This window comes from Photinus pyralis, unplaced genomic scaffold, assembly GCF_008802855.1.
Source record: "Photinus pyralis isolate 1611_PpyrPB1 unplaced genomic scaffold, Ppyr1.3 Ppyr1.4_LG3b, whole genome shotgun sequence".
NCBI lineage: Eukaryota > Metazoa > Arthropoda > Insecta > Coleoptera > Lampyridae > Photinus > Photinus pyralis.
Genome location: NW_022170510.1, coordinates 12,761,324 through 12,766,298, shown reverse-complemented (window position 1 = coordinate 12,766,298; position 4,975 = coordinate 12,761,324).

The following is a 4,975-nucleotide window of genomic DNA, read 5'->3' as shown; positions in this document are numbered from 1 at the left end:
TGGGGGGGGGGGGGGGAATAAATAAATAAATAAATAAATAAATAAATAAATAAATAAATAAATAAATAAATAAATAAATAAATAAATAAATTATGTTCATTTTATGTAGGTATTTTGCTATCTGTAAATATCTCTATACATGTCGGTTGGAACGCGATGCTAAATAAAATCAATGCGTATCCATACCTGTTTGTTTAATATACCCAGTTCCAAATGCTTAAAGAAGCTTAAGTATCACATTGGTCCTTCGAGCCGGATATTTAATCAAATAATCAATCAAAGTCAAATCAAAACGTACAACACGGGTGCAAGTAGTGCAGTGTATGGTTCATCACAAGATCAACAAAGTGTCTCGATAACAACCATTTACCGCTACTCGTGTGCAGAAGTAAAAAGTTCCTAAATGCAGTTAATGTGGAATGTACAGTGAATCACCATTTTGGATTACACGTTCGGCAAAGTCAAAATCTCATTTCTTATTACATTACATTGCAACATATTCCTTTAATCATGCGATCCTCAAAAACAACTCTCTGTAACAATTCGCACGCTTCAAATCAGCAAAACGCGATAGGCAAGAGGTAGCACTCACAAATTTCACAACAAGGGTAACAAATTTACAAAACGGACACCAATATCAATTAATTAAAAGGGCGTTTGGATTCAGTGCACCAAACCTTTCTCGAGTTCAATAAAATTTAAGATCAAATTGAATCATTAGAAGACAAAGCTCGAATCAATCAAGTCAGCTACACTCAAGTTTCTTTTACTCCTAATCAGGTAAAATTATTAACTATTCATCTTCCTACATTCGATGGTACTTTTGATCAATGGATCAAGTTTTACGACGCTTTCTAATCGGCCAGCGATGAAAATGAAAGACTCAGTAAGATGCAGAAATTGCAATATCTAAGAGGTAGTTTAACCGGTGATGCGTCAAAAACAAGCAAATCATTACCAATTAGTGCCCCAAATTACGATATTGGTTGGGATCGACTGTGCAAACAGCAAACAATTCCATAACAAAAAATTGCTGTGGCTAGCACATATACCATCCGCTCATCTGCTCATGCGCGATTCTGCCCTTTTATAATAAGTTTAAGTATACCAAATTTGGTTCCAATCGTTTCAGCCGTTTGGCCGGAAATAAGAATTTGACACTCTTGCGCATGCGCGATTCTGCCCAAAACTTCGACCCCCAACGGGTCATTGGATTTGACCCTTTTTGAATAGGCTTATTAGGCATATAGGTCAACTGTGCAAAGTTTGAACCAAATCGGTCCAAGCGTTTGACAATTATCGTGTTCACGGACAGACGAACACCATCGACTCCCCTATAAAGCTTGCATCGCTTTGCTCTGCCGCTTAATAAATGATCACTTAAGTTCCCTTATATTTTAAGATGGCGTACGGAGAAAGTGCTGGCCCAAATAATGCCAGTAAACCGTGTCGGAAATGCAAAAATATTGCCCAAAGTGGATTAAAATGTATTAAATGTGAAACAGTGTCGCATGTGAGCTGTGTAAAACTATTAAAACACGTTAAGAAAGTTGACGACAAGCTTATTAATTGTTGCTCTGATGAAAATGATCAAGATTCTAAAGGCGCAAGTGCAAAAAGCTCAAACGGTGAGACTCCTATCCATTCTACAGAAATTACCACTTAAAAGAGCTATTAGCTCACAAAGATACAATAATTGACAATCAAAAAACCGCAATCGAGGCTTTACGTGAACAAATTAGATTGTTAAATAAGTTAAATAACCAAAATAATACCTATGCGGCATCTGTTGGCAAAAATGTTAAACAATCAAAAAGTGACGCCTCGAAGTTATCGAGTAAAGCTGATAATAGCTCCAAATGTAACAATGCGAGTCCTATCGCTTCTAGTACAACAACAAACAATGCTAATGGCAATGAACCCAAATTTACAATGAAGCAAGTTGCAACAGCTATTTCTACCGCTAAAACGGCCTCTAATATAAATCAAACAACAGTCAATCCAAACGGATGTAAAGACTCGGCTGCTGAAGAACCGTTCACACTGGTAACTAGCAGAAAGCGCTCCAAACGATCAGGCAATGCACCAATCGTGGGCGAACTTGTAAATACTACCCTACCATTACGGGCTATTCCAAAACTAGCCTTTTTACATGTATATAAATTACACCCTGATACCACCGAGGATCAAGTAACGGAATTTCTGAGACCAACTTTCTCGGAAGCTATTTGCGAAAGTATGAAATCTGCGTACCCGCAATACTATTCGTCATTCAAAATTACCATAAATGAAGAAAATCGAAGTAAGGCGATGGACCCATCAATCTGGCCCAGAGGCACGTGTATCAATCGGTTTTTTCACTCCAAGAGGACCACACTATCGGAAAAATAACATATGATTCAGAATATTTCAACCATAAGATATTTCATTTGAATATTCGATCATTATTCAATAAAACAGTCTATGTTGAATTATTATGTGATATTTACAATTACACTGTACTCTGTTTCAGTGAAACATGGCTAAATAAGGATCAAGTTGACGCGGTAAGAATAAATGATTATACATTATTGTCGAGTTATGAAAGAGAAAGTAAAAAAGGAGGAGGGCCGGCTATTCTTGTTAAGAATTGCATATTAAAAGTAAGTAAAGCTCTCAAATTTGTAAAGGAGCACTCGATTGAATACATTTTTGAATGCTGCGGAATATCCATCGGCAATCAAATTTGTGTTATTGCTTTGTATCGTCCATACACGAATGATAATAAATGCATAAAAATATTTTTAGAACAATTCAATGCCTTGTTGAATAAATTGCATAACAATTTTGAATATGTATATGTCTGTGGTGATCTGAACATAAATCAATTGCATAAAGATAAAACATTGGAATCTCTTAATGACATTCTTAATGCGCACAATATGCACTCTGTGATCAAGGATGCAACTAGAATACAACAATATGCTCATGTAGCACAGACAAGCCAATCGGCTATTGATTACATTATTACTGACAAACCTGAAGCCATTAAAGAAAGCACCAATCTTAATGTAGGTTTCTCAGGTCATTTTGCACAATGTATATTACTATAAACATTGCAGGACGTCAGTGTCCAAATCGAATGAAGCGTATAGATAGATTTTTGAAACGTGATTTCACAAATGAAAATCTAAACACATTCCTACACTTACTTAATAAACAAGACTTAAATTATATTGAATTGATTGAGGATGTAGATTATCGATTTAATACATTTTACGATCAGTGTTTAATTGGTGTTTTGAAACATCATTTCCTAAAAAAACTAAAACTGTAAGAAAAAATAGATACTCCACAAATAAAATAAAGTTTTCCACGCAATTACAACTGAAATATGAAAAATTTAAAAATTTAGTAGCAATTAATGACATCTTTGCGTGCTGCCAGCTCAAAGAATACTTAAAGCATATACGGAAATCTCTTTTTAAAGAAATAAACTTAGAAAAAAGAAATTTTGCCGCACATCTTATAAATAATGCTGAAAATAAACCTAGGGCATTGTGGAACTTAATTAAACCAAAAGCTACTGACGCCTCAAGGAGTGCTTGTTCTCTTAACGCGAATGATTTTGCAAATTACTTTAAAGAGTCAGTTGCAGCCCTACCATGTTTCACCTACTCTAGAATAGAATATCCTTTTCCTGGAAGTAGAAACACTTTCTTTTTTTATCCATGCACCGTCACTGAGGTGTATAATATCATTCATTCATTACAAATTGGGAAAGCCCCGGGTATTGATGAAATTCCTAACAAGTTAATGAAGTCCTGTTCGAATATTATCGCTCCGATAATATCTAGATTGTTTAACTATTGTGCATCTAAGGGTACATTCCCTGAAAAACTAAAAAAGTCTTGTGTGATACCAATCCACAAAAAAGGGGACAAGAAACAGGTGTCAAACTATAGAGGAATCTCGTTACTTAGTTCATTTTCCAAAATATTTGAAAAGTGCATCTGTAACAGACTAACTACATTCCTAGAAAAATATGATATGATATATAAATATAACAAACAGTATGGGTTTCGATCAGCATCGTCAACCGAATTAGCCACAATACAGCTAGTACAACATATCAACAATAAACTACATCAAAACGAAGAATGCTTTGTGGTATACTTCAATATTAGAAAAGCATTTGACTTGCATTAATCTAAATTTATTATCAGAAAAATTGAAACAATTTGCTATACGAAATCCCATTCATGATCTTCTACTTTCTTTCTTGTCAAATCAGAAGTCTGTCGTTAAATTCAACAATACGTACTCCAATGAATATACGCTCAATATTGGAACACCCCAAGGCAGTAATCTAGGGCCTATCGTTTTCCTTTTATTTATTAATGACTTGCCCAGGTATATTAAAAGTGGAGTAACTTTCATGTACGCGGATGACACGGCTATTGTTGTTAACGCAAAGAACTACAATCAAGCGCAAGAAAAATTAAGGCTTGTGATCCAAGAATTTCTAGAATGGTGTAACAATAACAAGTTGCACATCAATTCAGATAAGACCATTGTTATGAATATGAAACCCACCGAAAACGGACAGGATATCTTTACCCTAAAGGTTGGCAATAATGACATTTTCGGCTCAAGATAGACTACATACCTAGGAGTGAAATTAGATTATCATTTGCGCTGGGATGAACACATTGAATACACTTGTTCAAAGCTAAATAAATCATACTATCTAATAGCCCAACTTAGGAATCGTTTCGATGCAAAAAACCTGCTTAACATTTACTATGCTATGGTGTATTCCCATTTAAGCTATAATATCATCTGCTGGGGAACGAGCTCGAAGACCCACAGACTCTTTGTTTTGAAAAAACGAGTTATACGTTTAATTTTTAAACTCAAACCAACAGAGTCATGTAGAAATATCTTTATTGTAAATAAAATCTTGCCACTACCATGTATTTACATATACAAAATT